General features: G+C 58.4%; 1 long non-coding RNA gene across 1 annotated transcript; it reads left to right on the top strand.

Annotated features, from left to right (window-relative positions):
- Positions 1 to 5,176: 5,176 nt before the first annotated feature.
- LOC132340315 (uncharacterized) lies at positions 5,177 to 5,826 on the top strand. The gene is made up of 2 exons (XR_009489835.1): positions 5,177 to 5,324; positions 5,441 to 5,826. It is a non-coding gene; the product is annotated as an uncharacterized LOC132340315 (long non-coding RNA).
- The last annotated feature ends 13,160 nt before the right edge of the window (positions 5,827 to 18,986 follow it).

Raw genomic sequence — 18,986 nt, 5'->3', positions numbered from 1 at the left:
GGCCGTGAATTTGGGCAGGAATCTGGTTTTTAGGGGGTTGGGTAACTAGTTCTGTTCCTGTCTCGCCACCATGTCCAGTGCTGCTTATCCACAGTCTCAGAGCAGTGTCGGTGGTGGGCACAAGCATCCTTGCGGCTGGGGGGATGCAGACCACCCACCTACACCCCAGGTCTGCACTGGTGAGAGCTGGTGATCCCACTGGATGAGCTCTCCCACCGCTGGGAATGCTGGAGGAGTGCCATATGGCAGGGCTGGGGGTCGCCATGGGGCACAGGCTGTCCTTTCCCAGGCATGGCGGGCCTGGGCAGGCTCCCATGGGCCACACAAAGCAGTAAAAATAAAAATCAGGCCGGTGTGGGACTGCTTCTGGCAGAAAATGACTGGTGCCAGGGGTCAGAGCCTCCACAGTAAATGTTTCATGGGTTCCCCTGTCTGGCAGAATGCAGCCCACCTTCCATGCTGGTGACACGGAGCCAGCACGAGTCTGGAGTGGCTCCAGTGCTCCATAAAAACACTGAGTGATGGCTCTGTCACGTAAAAAGCCACTGTCCCAGCTCAAGGGGGGCTAGAGGGCAGTGACAGGGATGTCCCAGCCCTGTTGGGTCACATTCAGCTGGAGCACTGAGAATGTGCCAGGCATGGGGACAGAGTCATTGTGTTTTCACCCAGATGATGCCCATAGCCATTAATGCAGCAGCATGTGGTGCACTGGCCTCCAAAACACAGGGCACTGCACAAGCCCAAAACACCCAATTTCCTCCCCAAAGGCCTGGGGTGACCCGGGATGGGGCTGGGGTGTGCTCCCACCACAGCTGTCGGCCAGGGCCGGCTCTGCCCTGAGCCCCATCCCAGGCCAGGAGGGCAGGGAGAAGTTCCCCGATGCCGGTGACTCAGCTGAGGGGGTTGTTTTGCAACACGCTGGGTGTGGGAGGCTCCTGGTGTGTGGAAAGTAGGTGGCAAATGATCCAAATGATCCAAGGTGTGTGGTGAGCTCAGGGCCTGGTGGGCACGGAGCAGCCCTGGCAGTGATGGACCCACACCCCAAGCTGAGGCAGGGGTCCCACTGCAGGGCTTTCAGTGGGTGCTGGAGGCCGGGATGGTGACTCTGGGATCAGCTTCCCCTGGGTCTGGTGCCTTCCTCACACTGATCTGGGACAAGGACAGCCAAGGCACAAGGGCGAGAGGCCACCGCGGTCTCAAGAGAGAGGCCGGATCTGACCGAGCATCACTGGTGGCATGGCCACCCCTCTGACTCAGTGACACAGTTTCCTGCTGGCTCCTTCCCCCATCTCAATATGTATTTCTAGTGGACTTTTCAACGTGTTTGGCTTTTTGAGGCTGTTTGTTGTCAGTTAGTTATTTTATTATATTTATTGTTAGAAATAAGGCTATTTTTAGGACGCTGTTGGTTTAGATAGAGATGGGATTAGTCATCTCACCAAGAGCTGTTTGCAGTCTCTCCTCAAGGATTCTCTGGGGTTTGTTTTCCAATCAACTGAGATCATGTATCCAAAGATATAAAAAATAAAAATAGTCAGAATAACATGCAGCAGCCACACTCTGGTGCCTCTCCGTGAGTTACAGGATGAAAACGAGGGAAGGATCCAACCCAGGATATTTATGAGACAAAGACAAGAACATTACTATGAACCTCAAAGTATTTTGGAAAGTCAGTTTGAGCTGCTTTTTTTTTTTTTTTTTTTTTTTTTTTTTTGTCTCTTGGGAACCAAATGCTGAGTAACTCCCTTCCCACACCAGGCTGCTGCTTTGTACAGCTGGTGTGCAGCCTCTTGACAGTGGAAACTGCTTTCCCTTGCCCTATGCCAGCAGGAAGGAGGCAGGACTCCTGGGTCCTCCAAGATATGCAGCCACCTACACCCTCAGGCTATTAAAACAAAAACAAAAATTAAAAAGGCTCCCAAAAACCTAAAGTGGGAAAGATATTTGTTCCTCTCCTGCACAGAGCTCAGGGAGGGGAGTGGGGTGAGGGCTGGGGGCAAAGCCAAGAGGCTGAGAGCAGAGTCTTGTACTGCAGAGCAGATCTCTAGCCTCCTTGCCACAACTTTTTGTCTCTCTCTGCCACTCCTCCCTCTGAACCAAGTGGGAGCAGAGTTCCACACGAGTTTTGGGGAGAGCAGTGTAGTTCTTAAAGATTGGGGTTGGATGCAGGGAGGAATCACAGTTCGTGGCTCATCTCATCCCTCCCTGGAGTGGAAGTGCTGCTCCAGCTTGTCCCCGGCAGTGCCGGAGCCATGGGTATAGAGAGCTGAAAGCTCTGGAAGAGGGAGGGGGATAGGGGTCCTGCCGTGCCACATCGGCTGCACCTGGCCCGGGCTGGGGGTGGTGCCCTTGGGGTGATGCCCCCACAGCCCATCTCGGGATGGGGAGAGGAGCAGAGCCCTGCACGGAGGGGCACTCACGGGTCATTCCCAGTGTCTGCAGCCCAGGGACAGTCCCGGTGACCGCCAGGGTCTCTGCCAGCCCCGTTCCTGGCCCGCCCGTGACCGGGGTCATTCCCAGCTCCCTACCCCGAGCCGAGGGACAGCCCCAGTGTCCCCAGCCCAGGGACAGTCCCGGTGACCGCCAGGGCCTCTGCCAGCCCCGTTGCGGGGCCACCCGCCCCTCCTGCGTGCGCTGGGCTGGCACGCCCAGGGCACAGCACGGCGCGGTCGCTGCCTGCCCGACCCGCGCGGGGACAAGAGTGGCACACGTGTGGTGACAATGCGGGGGGGCAGCGGGCAGGGAGGAAGCGTCGCCTTCACGTGGCCCCTGGGGCCCCCCCGCCGCCCACCCGGCTTGGGCAAGGGAGGAGGATTATTGCCCTCGCAGCTGGCCGAGGTCCCAGCCTGTGCCGGGGAGGGGGGACAGTGTGGCACGGACGCAGCTGGCGGCGATGCTCCGGGGCGACCCTGCCAGGCTGCGTGCGGGGTCCATCCTGCCCCGGCCGTGCACCCCCGCCGGCCCCCGCCCCTGCAAACGCTGCCTTCCTCCCTGCCCCCCTTCCTCTCCAAGTCTAAATTCTCCCACAGCGTCCATTGACGTCCTGCCTGCGTCACCGTCTCCAGCACAACCAGACAGCACGTGGGAGAGGCAGGTTAAAGCGGCAGGGCCCTGGGAGGGCTCCAGCTGCGCACCCCCAGCAGCGGGGCCGGCTGGGGAGGGGCACCCCCGAACCCCCCACCCAAACGGGACCCGCTCCCGGTGCCTCCGGGCGGTGTTTCCTGGCTCGCCCCGCCGGGAACCGGCGCGGGCTGGGGGAGGATGAGGCTTTTTGTCACCCCTCTCACAAGGCTTGCACGGGACCGTGAACTTTTTGCATCCTCCCTGCCGTGCTCCAAACCCACCCCAAATGGGGACGGGCAGCTCCGTTGGCCGGGGAAGGCAGCTTGCATTGGCCGTGCGAGCTCCCCGAGCGCGCTCCCAAAGCCAGAGCCAGACTCGCAGCGTTTCTTTCCCGGCTGCCGGGCCCCCAGCCAGAGCCTGTGCCTCCACATCTGGGCTTTGCCTCTGCCCGAGTTACGGTGAGGCTCAGCTGGCTCCTGGGGGCTGGGAGCAGCCTTTGCACGCAGGGGCAGTGCCACAGCTCTGCCAGGCCGTGGCACGCAGCGAGTTTTGCAAGGGCTCAGGTGCGGGGTGCAGTGACTTTTGCAAGGGCTCAGGTACCCGCCCTGAAGCCCACTCGTCATTTCTGCTCCGGGACGTTGCCTGGCAGCCGCAGCACTGCAGGACATCCCCTTGGCCGTGAGTCCGGCTGTCGGGGTGGGCAGAACACGCCGCCACCCCTGAGCACAGCCCCGCTTCCTCGCTGTGTCCACGCTGCGACACGGGGGGCTATTTTTGTCCCTTTCCTTCTATTTATTGTGCTGGAGCCGTGTGCGGCTGGAGAAGGCTGTGGTGTTTGCTTTGTGATTGCTTCCTTCCCGCCCATAACCTTTTGCCTTAAAACGGGATTCGCCCTGATCCTGGACCCAAGGCCGGGAAGCCCGGGCAGCATGCCACGGGCGCTGGCACTGCAAGGCTCTTGGGGGACAGAGATTCCTGGCTCTGACCCTGCTTTCGATGCAAAGCTGAGAGCAAACACGCTGCCCTTCAGCTCCCCAAGGAGCAGCCCTGAATCTCCTCCCCTGGAGCATCCCCAGCCCCCGCCCCGTGCCTCCAGCAGCGCCGGCAGTGCCACGCTCGCACCCAGGCTGTGGAATGCTCAGCTCAGACAGATGGGTGAGTGGGAGCCATCGTGGTGAGCCCTCCAACAGGAGCCGCCGCGAGAGAGGGGGGAAAATTAAAATAACTCATGTTGCAGAAAGCGGCCACCTTGAGTGGGGGCCACCCCGTGCAGGCAAGAGGCAGAGCATCCCCGGGCCAGCAGCACACTCACTGGGGACAGACCATCCTCATCCTCCCTGGCACACACTCAGGGCACCGAGCCAAGGGCACAGTTACCAGTCCTGAGCTGGGCTGCCATGGCTGCTGGGTTTGGAGAAAACCTGATAAATTCAAGGGGGTGGGGGAGGACCCCGCTGCTGTTGCAAGGCATCAGTGTTGCCTTGGCCTGGCCGCTGGTCAGGACTGTTTGTCTACACCCCCAACACACTCATCTACTCATCTACTGCTGATGGTGATCCTTCACCCTGCTGCAGGGTGTGGGATCTGCTCACCAGGGCTGACACTGTGGGGTAACCACCAGGGCCAAACCCTGCTGGGAAATGTCCAAAAGAGAAGGACTTGGAGCTGTTGGGGAATGAGAAGCTCGATGATACCTGGCAATACAAATTGGCAACCAACACCAGCAATGCTGGCCCACCTACATGAGGCTCATCCCACAGCGTGGGCAGCACCCAAAGCGGGGGATTCTGCCCCTCTGCTGGGCCCTGGTGAGACCCCACCTGCAGTGCTGCCTCCAGCTCTGGGGCCCCCAGCACAGGAAGGACATGGAGCTGCTGGAGTGAGTCCAGAGGATGAGATATTAGAAGGAAATTCTTCTCTGTGGAGGTTGCTTAGGCCCTGGCACAGGTTACCCAGAGAAGCTGTGGCTGCCCATCCCTGGAAGTGTCCAAGGTCAGCATGGACGGGGCTTGGAGCAACCTGGGATAGTGGGAGGTGTCCCTGCCAATGGCAGGGGGCTGGGATGAGATGAGCCTTACCAAAGAAGCCTCTAATACTGTGATTCTGCAGGCAGCAAACCCAGCTGGGGTTTAGCTCAGCCCAAGCTGGCAGCAGCTTTGCTGGTCTGTGTTGGAGCTTTCCAGCTGGGACAGCAGCAGTTCCTGGGGCAGAACAGGCACAGCAGAACCCCCCATCTCCACTGCTGGGGGTTTATCAGCTAGGTAAGTGTCTTTTAGCACCCCAGAGGCTTAAGCCCAGCACAGTGCTTATCAGCTAATGGAGACTTTGGAGCACCTTGCAATTTTAAATTCACTTGATCTCTCCTTTTTCTTCCCAGCATAAAACTGCAGCCCTGTTCTGGTGCAGGCAGCCAGCGGGTAGAGCTCCAGAAGCTCCCCAAGCAAGTGTATCTCCTCTGTGTGTAGGAGTAGCTGCTGACTGGGAGCAGCACCATTTCCAAGAACTCCCAAAAGTTACAAGCCTTTGCGTCTTGCTGAATCAGTGCGAGATCCAGAGCAGCTCCTCGCTCAGCAGCTCAGAGAAATCGAAGCTCCTGGTCGCTGCAGCCCAGCCTCAGTGCTGAACGCCAGTATCTCATCCCCTCCTCCTCGAGATGCTCCCTGTGATTCCTGCACACACACCTGGCCCTAATGAAAGGGCCCGGCGCCTCCCCATCGCCCAGCCAGTTAAACCTGCACAAACTGAGCCCATCGCACACAAAAAGCCTCTCCTGAGTGAGTTCTTATCGCCGTGAGTCAAGGCAGCAGCCTCGCTGCCGCGGGTGCGACCCCTCCTTGGCACGGATGGGACGCGCCCGGGGCTCTGCAGGGAAGGGAAGGGAGCCCCGGGGCTCTGAAGGGAGGCAGGATCCCTCCAGCTGGATCCCTCCAGGCTGGATCCCTCCTGGCTGGATGCCTCCAGCTGGATCGCTCCTGGCTGGATCCCTCCTGGCCCCGGGGCTCTGCGCAGCCCAGGGAAGGGAGGCTGGATCCCTCCAGGCTGGATCCCACCCTGGCTGGATCCCCCCTGGCCCCGGGGCTCTGCACAGCCCAAGGAAGGGACCCTGGATCCCTCCCGGGCAGCGTGACCCTCGGTGAGGCTGCGGCCAGCCTGCCCTCGCTGCTGCTCACTTGATCCCGTCTCCTCCCCGCCTAATCCGCGCTCCCCTCCCGGTATCCTCTGCTCCACTTTAATGCCAGAGTTGGCCGGCAGCCACTCGGCTCCGAGGACGAGGACGCCTTTTTTCCTGGTTATGCAACGCACGGCTGAGCTGTTTGCCTTTCTCCGTGAGGAGGTTTGGGAGGCTGGGCTGGCTCCCCTGTCCGGGCAATGGACAGGTCCTGGAATGCCCCAAATGGGGATCGAGAAGCTGCACGCTGGTGTCGTCGTCCCCCCTGCCGCAGGGGCTGTTGTCCGTTCCTAATGCATTCCTCTTCTCCCCTTCCCGGGTATCCCCCAGGGTTCAGCCCTGCTCCCCTTCCACACGGCCTTTCCATGCTGCAAGAAGAGCTTTCCTCAAGCTCACGGTGTGCCTGGCCCAGCATCCCAGTGAATCCTGCCACAGATCCCAGTGAATCCTGCATCCCAGTGAGCCCTGCCACAGCATCCTGGTAAAACAGCAACCCAGCTAACCCTGCCACAGTATCCTGGCTACTCCTGGCACACCATCCTGGCTAATTCTGCCATCCCAGTTGCCCCTGCCAGCTCCCAGCTGGGATCATCACCCACCCTCAGTGTGGCAGTGCCATGTCACAGCGTGGCAGTGCCATTTCACCCCCCCCCCCCCAGTGTGGCAGTGCCATTTCAGCCCCCCCTCAGTGTGGCAGTGCCATGTCACAGCGTGGCAGTGCCATGTCACAGCGTGGCAGTGCCATTTCACAGCGTGGCAGTGCCATTTCACCCCCCCTCAGTGTGGCAGTGCCATTTCACAGCGTGGCAGTGCCATGTCACAGTGTGGCAGTGCCATTTCACCCCCCCCCCTCAGTGTGGCAGTGCCATGTCACAGTGTGGCAGTGCCATTTCACCCCCCCTCAGTGTGGCAGTGCCATGTCACAGCATGGCAGTGCCATGTCACAGCATGGCAGTGCCATGTCACAGTGTGGCAGTGCCATTTCACCCCCCCCCTCAGTGTGGCAGTGCCATTTCACAGCGTGGCAGTGCCATTTCACCCCCCCTCAGTGTGGCAGTGCCATGTCACAGTGTGGCAGTGCCATTTCACCCCCCCTCAGTGTGGCAGTGCCATGTCACAGTGTGGCAGTGCCATTTCACCCCCCCCCAGTGTGGCAGTGCCATTTCACAGTGTGGCAGGGCCATTTCACCCTCCCTCAGTGGGGCAGTGCCATGTCACACTGCAGTGCCATGGTGCTGCTGGCACTGAGTCTCATTTTGATTCTCCCAGGATTCAGAGCACTGTGAGCCCCCACCCAGGACCACGAGGCACAGCCCCAAATTGAGCATCCCCAGGGCCAAGTTCCCCCAGGGCAGGGCCTCCCCTCACTGCCTTTCCCTGGAGCCAAGGCTCCAGCAGCCCCTTCCCAGCCAAGGGTTTATCTGCTCCACCACAGCCCCACTTCAGTGCTGGGAGCTTTGGAGATAAGCAGGAGCTCAGGAGAGTGCAGATTTAAGGCTCCAGCTGCCGCTTCCAGGGGTGCTGTTCTGGGCTGCCATTCACAGTAGCATTTGCACCACGTGCTGGGCGGGAGCAGCCCAATTTCCAAGAGCCAGCTGTGCCACCAGCTTGTTTTGGGGTAGATTTAGGGTGCCCTCTGCCAGTGCCCAGGGTGGGCAAGATGCTTCCAGCCATGGGTGTAGGTCTTAGGCCTTCCTTGCTGCAGCCACAGCCGAGGCTGCTGTGCCCTTCCAAAACCCACCATGGCATAAAAAGCTGCCAAAAGGCCTCTTCTAGGGAATGAACCATCCCCAAAGCTGGCTGCTTTGGAAGGAGACATCCCAGCCACCTGCCAGCAGCCCCTGGGCTCCTGACATCCAGCAGCCTCCCTGCACTCCTCAGGAGCCCACTGAGGCCGGGGTGGGGGGAAGTTTGGGACACTGAGGACGCTTTCTTCCCTGCTCTCCCCTTCAATTATTCTGCCACATCTAATAGATATTGGGGCTATTTTTAGGCCTTGCTTGTTTAATTATTGAGAAAGGTTTTGAAGGATCTCTTGAAGGCAAGGAAACAAGGCCCTGGAGCACTCCCTGGACTTCCCTTCCTGAAGCTCGGGGCAGAGAGCAGGGCTGGAGCAGCTGCAGCTCCCCTTGGGCACAGGAACCTGACAGCAGCTCCAGCCGGGAGTGTGGGATGGAGGGATGGATGCAGGGATGGATGCAGGGATGGATGCAGGGATCGAGGCAGGAATGGATGCAGGGATGGATGCAGAGCTGGAGGCAGGGATAGAGGCAGGGATGGATGCAGGCATGGATGCAAGAATGGATGCAGGGCTGGAGGCAGGGATGGATGCAGGGCTGGATGTAGGGATGAAGGCAGGGCTGGAGGCAGGGATGGATACAAGAATGGATAGAGGGCTGGATGCAGGGCTGGAGGCCGGGCTGGAGGCAGGGATGGATGCAGGGATGGATGCAGGGATGGATGCAGGGATGGATGCAGGGCTGGAGGCAGGGATGAAGGCAGGGCTGGAGGCAGGAATGGATGCAGGGATAGAGGCAGGGATGGACGCAGGGTTGGGTGCAGGGATGGATACAAGAATGGATAGAGAGCTGGATGCAGGGCTGGAGGCAGGGATGGATGCAGGGTTGGGTGCAGGGATGGATGCAGGGCTAGATGCAGGGATGAAGGCAGGACTGGAGGCAGGAATGGAGGGAGGGATGGATGCAGGCATGGATGCAGGCATGGATGCAGGCATGGATGCAAGAATGGATAGAGGGCTGGATGCAGGGATGGATGCAGGGCTGGAGGCAGGGATGGATACAAGAATGGATAGAGGGCTGGATGCAGGGCTGGAGGCAGGGATGGATGCAGGGTTGGGTGCAGGGCTGGATGCAGGAATGAAGGCAGGGCTGGAGGCAGGAATGGAGGCAGTAGGTCAGGGCTTTGGAACCACTGGGTGATCATGAGGAGAGAGGCTCCAGAGTCAAAACAAGGGACAAGCCCTGTTCCCAAACCAACACTTGTCTGGCACAAGGGGCTGTGGCAGAGCTGGGAAATGCTGGGTCCCAGCTAACAAAATCCAGTGCAATCCCAGCACCAGCTTCCACTAGGAATGAATGTGGCCCAGAACTCACCATTTTTATTTTTAACTGAATGGACACTTTTCTTGCTGAAAAATGACCTTATTCTCAGCTTGCCAAGCAGAATTGCAATGGCAGGAATTTTTTTTTAAAACCAGTTCCTTTCGTGTTTCCACTTACAAAAAGCCAGAGAATGGCCTTTATTTGAGATTAAAGGGGTTTGGTCAACTTGAAATCCGCTGAGATTTCAGCAAAATGGTGTATAATGAAGCAAGAGCCAAATCCTCGACTGGTGTCCTTTGCCCTGGCTTCAGCAGCTTCAGCTTTCCAATACCTCTTTGTACCTGTCAGCAACCTGGCCCAGGACTTCAAGGGAAACATTGATTTACCTCAGCTGCCAGGCTTAGCCAGCTGGGATTAACTTCCCCCAGCTGGGGATATCCAGGCTATCTGTGATCTGTCCAGGTTTCCTAAGGAATATCTGTGTGTACAGTCAAGTGTTTGATCTGTTCATCCTCCCCCTCTCAATCCTATTAGGTACAAAGGTAAAGACATTAATTTTAATAGTGCAGATACAGAGGTGCTACATGTTGCATGAAAAATAATTATCCTCCAGGACAGACCCTGGGGTAACTCTGACTCCATCCCAGACATCAGGACGGAGTGGCAGGACATCAGGAATGGCCCAACAGAAGTGTCACTGGTTCAAACCCCCCAAAGCCACCTCTGCCACGGCCCCCACATGCATCTGTCCCCTGGGGTGGTCACCAAGTGATGCCGCCCTGCCAGGATGCTCCGAGGACTGCCCTGAAGGAATTTCTGCACTCAGAGGGGGTGGGATGGAGCCAGCTCTGGGTGGGGACCTCGTGGCAGAGCCAGGCTGCTCTGGCAGCACAGGCAAGGGGGGCAAGTTGTCAGCCCCTGCTCCTTAACACCCTGACAAGCTTATAACTATTTCATTTGTTACACTGCGAACCTTTTTAAATTAATGAGCAGAAGGTTGTCACGGTTGCCGTGGCGACGACACGTTGCTGGGGCAACGGCAGCGATGCAGAGCCTGAGGAGTGGAATCAGGGGTCAGGCTGATGATGGAGCCAGGATGTGTGGGGGCTGTGGGAAGAGGCAGCCAGCCCCAGCTCCCAGCAGCCCATGGCCCCACGCTGCTCCCCAGCCCCCAGAGCAGCCCTGACAGGTGGGAAAGGCAGCACTGCTTCCCTGGCAGAGGGAGCAGCTCTGCTTCCACCCCTCGGTGTGGGCATGGCTGTGCTCTGTGCTAGCCTGGCTCACTCATGGGGCAGCTCACAGAACCCATCCCATGGCTTCATCATTCCCCTCTTCAACTTCCCCATCCCCTCTGGCTCTCTCTGGGTCTCCAGTCCCTCCCCCCACCTGTGAACACCCAAACCAAGGGTGGCCCAGGCAGAACTGACAAAAAGTGTGGGGCAAAAACTGCACCTCCTGCACCACCTCTCCCAAAGGGACATCAGGACATCTCCCAAAGGGACATCAGGACACCTCCCAAAGGGACATCAGGACACCTCCCAAAGGGACATCCGGACACCAAGGTGGTTTTCAGGTGGTTTGAGATCAACTGCCTTGTCCTTTCCAGCAGGCAGGAGCTGGGGCAGGGATGGAGGCAGCTCGTGCCACGGCTGCTGCCCTGCCCCAGCATTCTCCAGCCTGGCAGTGCCAGGGCTGGGTGTGATCCAGAGGTCTTGCAGCCACAAACTCTTTAAGAGTATTTCTTTCCCCCCACACCAGCAACAAGTTAGAAAAGGGAGGGAAGGGAGAGGGCAGCCAAACAGGTCTGCAGGGAAACTCCCCAAAATTCAAGCAGGAAAATGACTTTGCAAGATCTCTGGGCACTGGGGCCTTGAGCTTCTCTTCCTAAGCCCAAGTAGAAGGGTGGATGGGACAAGGAGGAGCATTTTTAAACGAAAAGAGGTTGATTGTGGTTTGATATAAGGAAGAAGTGTTTGACAAGGAGGGTGCTGAGGCCCTGGCACAGGTTGTCAGAGCAGCTGCAGCTGCCCTATCCCTGGAAGTGTCCAAGGCCAGGTTGGAGCAGCCTGGGATAGTGGAATTAGAGGAGCTTTAAGGGCCTTCCAAGCCAAACTATTCCATGATTCTGTGAGTTTATGGCCTCCAGTCCCTATCACTCCCCAGGAGCAGCTCAGTAGCCCCACACACCCAGTTCTGCAGAGCTGCCCTGTGCTTGGGGCATCCACACCTGGGGAAGAGGTTTTACAGCAACTCCTGTGAGCCAGAGAGGAGTTTGAGAAGAGGATCCATGTTTACCCCTGAAAGAATTTCCTACCAAGGTTGTTGACATAGAAACCAAGAAAGAAAGAAGGAGAAATAAGAGAAACCTGCAACCATGAGCACTTTGTTTGTCTTTCCTGACCAATGAGTAAATATAAACTTCTGAGTTTTGTAAGAATGTATAAAAAGCATGCATGCTAGAATAAAAACAGTTTGAAGCCTCCTGAAAATGGAGAGTGTTGCTTTGTGTTGTGACCATCTCAACAAGTACAGGCATCCAGGGAGCTCCCACAGAGGGGACCCAGCAGGGAGAGGGGGCCAGGGGCCAGCCTGGGCAGGCACAGCCCTGCTGGGGGTGGGTGGGAGGAGGTGGCAGTCCCCATCCTGCACCCCCTGGAATGAGGCAGAGCCGTGGGCTGAAGCCTGAAGGGCTGGGACAAAGGGAGTGGGGTGCAGGATGGGGACTGATACCTCCCCAGCACAGGTGTGGTGCCCGCCCCATCAACACCCCAGGGCGTGAGCAGGACAAAAATGGGGTGGGGAAGGCAGATTGTGGGGCTGGGGATTCCTCTGCCTCCTGGAAAGGGAGGTCTGGGCTCATCCCAGAGCCAGCTGCACAGAAGAGAGCAGCTCTGCTCCTCACTGACCTGCCCAAGGTCCCCAGAGCATCCTGCAGCTCCAGAGGGGGTTTGCACCAGCCCTTTCAAGGCACATCTGGCCCAGACACCTCCTGACAGGAATGTGGAGGGCTGGTGTGGACCCCTTTCCAGCCCTGACAGAGTCACTGCATGACACCAAATCCAGATTTGTAATGTCCTGCTACTTACTTAATACAAAACTCCTTCTATAGTGAGGTTTAATATGCTGTATAATATATTTTAATGTAGTACCTATATTTTTGTGTACACAAGATTTATATGTGTATGTGAATATATACAGATATAGATATACACACACTCATTAAAAACCTCCCCAAAACCAGCTCAAAACCATCTTATGCAGATTTTGAAGGCAGCTGGCAAGAGGGGTGAGCACTGACACTTCACCCTGTGGGTCTCCTGCTGCTGAGGGTGCTGCATTCCCCAGCCTGATTCTTTGTGCTGAGCTTTCACCAGCACACGTGAGCAGTGCTGTACCACAGCTCTTCCAGCTCTGCTGCCTGTCAGGGAAATGTCTAAATATTTCTATTTTCCCCAAATACATTTTTTCATCAGAATTGGAAAGGGGGAAAAAAATCTAAAAGCCATGAAAACACTGAAATCCACAATAGGGCTTGAACAAAAGCAGTGTCTGAGCGTTGGGAGCAGGACACACCCGTGGGCCCCAGGATGGATCCCCGTGCCTCTGGGGCTCTGTAAATCCCCTTTTCCATGCTGTGATGGAGGAGGAGAGGCTGATGGAGTCCCAGGGGACAGCTGGCTGTGCTATCTCCTGAGGATATCCACAGCAGGCAAGGAGCAGGGACCACAGTGGAGCCTGGCTCTGCCTGTGTCCCAGATAATGCTGTCAAGCCACAGAAACCAGGCTCGTCCCAGCCAGCTCAGCAGAGGCCAGGGGGTGAAGGAGATATGTCAGAGGCACCCTCCTGCAGGGAACAGCAGGGCTGTGATGCCCAGGAGGGCCGAGTGTCCAGGAGAGCTTCCCTGGATGGCCCCAGCACTGCTCTCTGTCACTCACCAGCAGCTGTGGTGAAAAGCACTCAACTAAGCATGAAAATAAATAATTAAAAGAAGAAATTTCGAATGTGAAAACCCTCCATGACCTCCACAGGTGCTTGGTTTAACCTGGGCTGGTTTCCCAGGAGCTGAGCATTGCCCTTGGCTGCTGCTGAGGTCCCTCAGTGCCTCCCTGCCACATTTCCTGGGGGGCTGCAAGACCCTGCTTCCCTTTCCAAAGGGTCATTTCCAGAGGCCAAACTATGGCCTGGCAGCCAAACCACAGCTTCCCCTTCCCACAGTACCAGAGTCAGCGTCATGTGCTCCGCAGGGATGGAAGAAAGGAAAATGGCAAAGAAGGAAAAAGGAGCCTGACCTCACTGAACCCTGCCCCTTCAAGCCAGGGCCAGCCTCAGAGAGGAAAGGACCAGCAAAATCTGCTCCAGCAGCCGTCAGGGCTAATTAAAGAGCAAATGAAGCCATTCCCAAAGGAGCCAGCACTCTCCAGCTGCAGCTGCTGCTGACCCGTGCTGCAACCTTGGGCTGCAGCTGACCACTGTCACCCCTCTCACGGCAGCTCAGCACCCCAAAACCTGGGTAAAGCTCCCTGCTGTGGTCACCCCAGGCTGCCCTGCCTGTCCCCCTCCCCCTGGCTCAGTCAGGGGCTGCTGGCTGCCACAGGGCACACCCCAGGGGCTGGCACATCCCAGCCCACGCTCATCCCTGGTCACGCTCCCACCCTGCAGGTTCCTCTGTCCTGAAGTCAAAGTCACTCGTGCAGAAAGGCTCTGCTGGCTCTCAGCTTTGTTGGGCACGAGGGACTAATCCTGTTTTACAGATTAAGGAAGGATCCTGCCACGTGCTGGGTTGGAAACAGTGCCCAGCTGCCTTCCCTGCTCCACCCAAGGCCACTCCAGCTGCAGCACCCCTGGTTCGCTGTTTTACCTGGTGCACTCTTTGTTAGCTCTCATCCCCAGGTTTTGGCCCTCCTGTTCCTCAGGGGCAGGGCTCAGTTTCTCCTCACTCCTCACTGCCTCTTCCCCAGCCCCAGGCATCAGCTGCACACTCACCTCTGCTCCTTAATCCTCCTCATCCTCGTTTCTGCCTCTGCCTCGGAAAGCCCTTATCTAGCTCCCTTATCTAAGTCAGGGGCAGAGAAAACTCAGCATCTCCCACCCCAATCTCTTTCACAGTCTATTTTCTTCCTGCCCGGAGTTGATTTCGCTCACCTAATTGCCCAGAAAGCTCTTTTCCCTTCCTCTAATCAGTCTGGAGCAGACTTTCTCTAGATAATTGTGCTGAGACCTGATCACCCTTCTCATCTCCATCTCTCCAACACTCCCATTTCTTCACTAAACTCATCTGCTGGAGCTGCATTCCTTGGTCTAATTATTTCTAGGCTCCGTTGAGTTACTTAATTGCTTATTCGTCTGGCACCCGGATCTGGAAACTCCCAGAGCATCTGAGACAGGGCACAGGGCTGAGTTATCCTGCTGTCACTGCCTTCCCAGGGGATAAAATTGCTCCAGGTGTGTGACAGTGTGAGCCCAGAGCAAAACCTGCCGGAAAAAAATAAAATATTTTGGAATTTACTCGCTCAGGTTGCCCAGAGCAGCTGTGGCTGCCCCATCCTGGGAGTGTTCAGGGCCAGGCTGGGACAGTGGGATCCACTGGGATAGTGGAAGGTGTCCCTGCCCATGGCAGGGCCATTGGAGGTAGATGGACTCTTAGGTCCCTTCCAAGCCAAACCACTCCATGATTCTGAGGTTCTGTGAGATGCAGAACTCTGCTTCCCTTGGTGGGAGGAGCAGCTGCCTAGTGATGCTGCAGTGCAGCCCACAGGGAGCTGTGGGCTCACACCAGCCACCACCAACAGCAAACCCATCTTCGGGCCAGCTGTGAATTCACTGAGGCCAAACTGAAATTGCCCACCAACCTCACCCCAGTGGCCCTTGGAGGCTCCAGCCGGGACCATTCTCCCTCTTTCCACCGCTTCCCTGCAGCTCCACCAGCCCCACACTCAGAGCTGTTGGGCTTGTTTGGACTGGCCCCACTTCCCCATTCCCATTATCACCTCAGCCACCTCCTTTTTCCCAGGCTAATTGATCCACTGTTTTGTTTTCTTATCAAATTGCTCTCAGCCTCTGATGCTCCTTTAATCAATGCCCAGCCCTATCAGTTCCAGGGACTGCTGGGAGCCCTCCTCTTGCAGCCACCTCTGTCTAATCGCCTGGGGACTTTACCTAATTGGTGTAAAACCTGATTTCTTTCTCTAATCGCTCCGAGGCCCCGATTCACTTATCTAATTGCTCCACAGCCCAGGCCCTGCACACCTCTCCCATCCTTCTCCTCCCCCGCAGGTGGCCTGGCTCTCTTGACTCCCTAATCCCTCAGCTCTTGATCTCTTTAACTAATCCAGCCAAGATTGGGCACCCCGGCTCTGCTCCCCTGACCCAGTGCCACCAGCACTGACCCCCCCCAGCCCTTTCCCCACCTCCACCCACCCCACAAGGCTCAGACCCACCACGGAGGGGCTTCTTTGCCTGCTTCCCTTGGGAAGGGTGATGCATGTCCCCAGCACTCGGGGTGTGGTGGCACCCTGGTGACAAAGGCCCCCGGGTCACCCCCCTGCCCGAGGAATGTCCCCTCTCTGCCGGGACGGGGTGCACCGGCTCAACCAGTTCCCCCTCTGCTGCACCCACTGGGCTGGGCACAGGGAGGGACAGCATGGGACAAGGGGAATGTCAGCCCTGAGCCTGGCTCCTGGCAGGGAGGGGGTCGGGGTGCTGCTCCCCTGGTGTCCACAGCCCCAGCCCCGCTCCTGCAGGGACAGAGCTGTCACCGAGCCCTCTCTTCCCTCCCCGTGAGTCACGTCCGTCCGCTGAGTCAAGAGAGAGAAGTTGATGGGGGAAAACATCCAGCAGTGCCAGCCGGGAAGGATCCCAAGGCTGAGGACAGGGTGGCAGAAGCAGAGGGGAGATTTATCTGATTTTCCCTGAAGTTTCATGGAAAGTGAATCCCATCCCCGGGTGCTCACAGATACCTCTCAGCAAGCCCCGGAATTTTGGGAGTGCCCAAACCCTGCTCCCCGCTCCAGCAGCCCCTGCTGCTCTCCCTGCAGAGAAGGGGCAGACCCCAGAGCCTCCCTGACCACAGCTCTGGCCCTCTTTGGCCAGCACTTTCAGCCCCAGAGCTCATTCTTTCCCCTGGAGCATCCGGCCTGAGCAAAAGCTTCCCTTTCCCGTGGCTCAGCCCACGCTGGCTCAGCAGCACAAGGTCGCTCCTGCCTTGGCAGCAGCTGCTCAGGGTGACTCATGCTGGCTCCAGCTTCTGCTCAGCCCCGTGTGGAGAGGTTTTTGGGGGGGAAAGCACTGCCCTTCCCTCACCCCCCATGCTGGGATGTGGATTCAAGTCCCAGCTCTGAGCTCTTCTTTCTTCAGTTTTCCTTTGCTCCCCGGATCGGGGTTGAAGCTGCACCCAGAGATGCTGCAAGCAAAGAAATGGGAATTCCTGATGGCTCCAGCAGGCAGGAGACAGTTGGGGCCTGATTCTTGCTCTTGCCTTTTCAAAGAGGAAACAACAAATCTCTGCACTTTGGGGTTTTCCAGACCCCCTCCAGTGTTAAAGTTGTGTTTCCCCCTACCCCAGACAGCTCCAGGTGCCACCAAAGCCCCCCCTGCTCCGAGGGTGGGAGGAGGTAGAGGGAGGCAGGCAGACACCCAGCCCCTTCCTGGGTCCCTGGCCTCCATGCAGGGCAGGAGCACGTTCCCAGAACCCAGCAGTGGGAATTTGGTGTGTTTGTTTGCAATATAACAATGACCCCAGGACTTCGAGGAGAATGAGTCAGCTTCCAGTTCAGGGCAGGATTCCTCATCAGGCCTCTCTATCAAAAAATCACCATTTGGAGATGCAGCAATTAAACAATTCAATTAAACTGGCACTTCTGACCAGTGACAGGCTGAAACCTTTTCACACTTCTCATGCCAGGCAGGATGGGAAGCAGCAGAGCCCCCAAACCACTGAAATCTCTCCCCAGACCCCAGGATCTGCAGGTTCTGGGTGGATGGCAATGCCCACAGCCCCGAGGAGCTGCTGCAGTCCTCCCTGCAGCCCCCAAAGAGTTAACACTCATCTCTGGAGCTGCACAGAACATTCTGGCTCCCAGGGGCACAGCCCTCACCCAGCCCTGCCTGCTCTGCCCTGGGGGTGCCGCAGGCTCCTGCTCTGACAGCCTGTACAGCTCCCGGGGCTGCAGAGAGAGAGTGGCTCTGGGAGCAGCCCCATCCCCCCCGAGCTGCCCCCTCCCCTGCCCTGGTGTCCCCAGGGCCACCCTTGGCACCCTGGTTCCACACGGGAGCAGCCCTGCAGGAGCCAGAGTGTGACCCTGCCCACATTAAAGCAGCTCTGAGGAGTGGCACCTGTCCTGGGCAGAGGCAGCTGTCCCCACAGCATTCCTGACCCCCACAGCCCCTCCTGACCCCCACAGCCCCTCCTGACCCACTCACAGCCCCTCCTGAGCCTCTCACAGCCCCTCCTGACCCCCACAGCCCCTCCTGACCCACTCACAGCCCCTCCTGACCCCCACAGCCCCTCCTGACCCCCACAGCCCCTCCTGACCCCCACAGCCCCTCCTGACCCTCACAGCCCCTCCTGACCCACTCACAGCCCCTCCTGACCCCCACAGCCCCTCCTGACCCCCACAGCCCCTCCTGACCCCCACAGCCCCTCCTGACCCACTCACAGCCCCTCCTGACCCCCACAGCCCCTCCTGACCCACTCACAGCCCCTCCTGACCCCCACAGCCCCTCCTGACCCACTCACAGCCCCTCCTGACCCCCACAGCCCCTCCTGACCCACTCACAGCCCCTCCTGACCCCCACAGCCCCTCAGGTGAGCCCTGCATGGCAGCAGCTGCCCCTCCACACCACCACTGCTTCACTCTCTTGCCTCTAGACAAGAGGAGAGAGGATGAGCCCAGGTCCTCCCAGGCTCCTGGGGAGCAGCAGGGCTGGCAGCAGGGCTGGCTCCCCAAGGTCCCTTCAGCCAGTCTTCCTTCACTCATCTCCGAGCCAGGTACCCCCTGGAGGGCCCTGGGCTGTGACCCACCGCCCACCCCAGGCTCTCCAGGAGGGCAGGAGCTGAGCTGGGCCCCAAACGTGAGCCCACCAATGCCCTGCCCAGGCTCCCACCCCTGCCAGTCCATCCCCCAGCTCCTCAGCACGCTGTGCTGGTACCCACCATGCTGCAGCCTGGCATCTCTTCCCGGGGTTGCCACGGCAACCGCAGAAACACAACAAACAGCAACAACACCCGGCAGACAGTCGGCAAACATTCCCCTCTTATTTTCTCCCTGGTTTGCTTTGTGCTTTTTCCCCTCTCCCACAAGGAAGCTGCTGCCATCAGAAGGGAGCAGCCTGGGGGGCAGAGCCCCTGGCAGTGCCAGGGAGGAGCCTGGCACGGCTGAGCCGAGCCCTGGCTGTGCCATGGGCACCTGGAGCTGCTCACCTGGCCAAGCAGGGGATCCCCTCCTGGGCAGGGCAGCTCCTCCCCAGAGCCTCGGGGTGTGGCTGGAGGCACAGCGGGTCTGGGGCTGCCCAGGGCTCAGGAGCTGAGCGCCCTCAGGATCAGCCGGAGCAGGAATGTGGGCATGTCCAGGTGTGCCTGGAGAGGAGCTGGGGCAGGGACATCCTGGGGCTTGGGGGGACACCCTGGGGCTTGCAGGGACATCCTGGGGCTTGGGGGGACACCCTGGGGTTTGGGGGGACACCCTGAGGGGGC

The sequence above is a fragment of the Haemorhous mexicanus genome, chromosome 31 (genome assembly GCF_027477595.1).
Source record: "Haemorhous mexicanus isolate bHaeMex1 chromosome 31, bHaeMex1.pri, whole genome shotgun sequence".
NCBI classification, from domain to species: domain Eukaryota; kingdom Metazoa; phylum Chordata; class Aves; order Passeriformes; family Fringillidae; genus Haemorhous; species Haemorhous mexicanus.
Note: the sequence above shows the minus strand (reverse complement) of the source record. Positions and strands in the feature narration are given on the sequence as shown.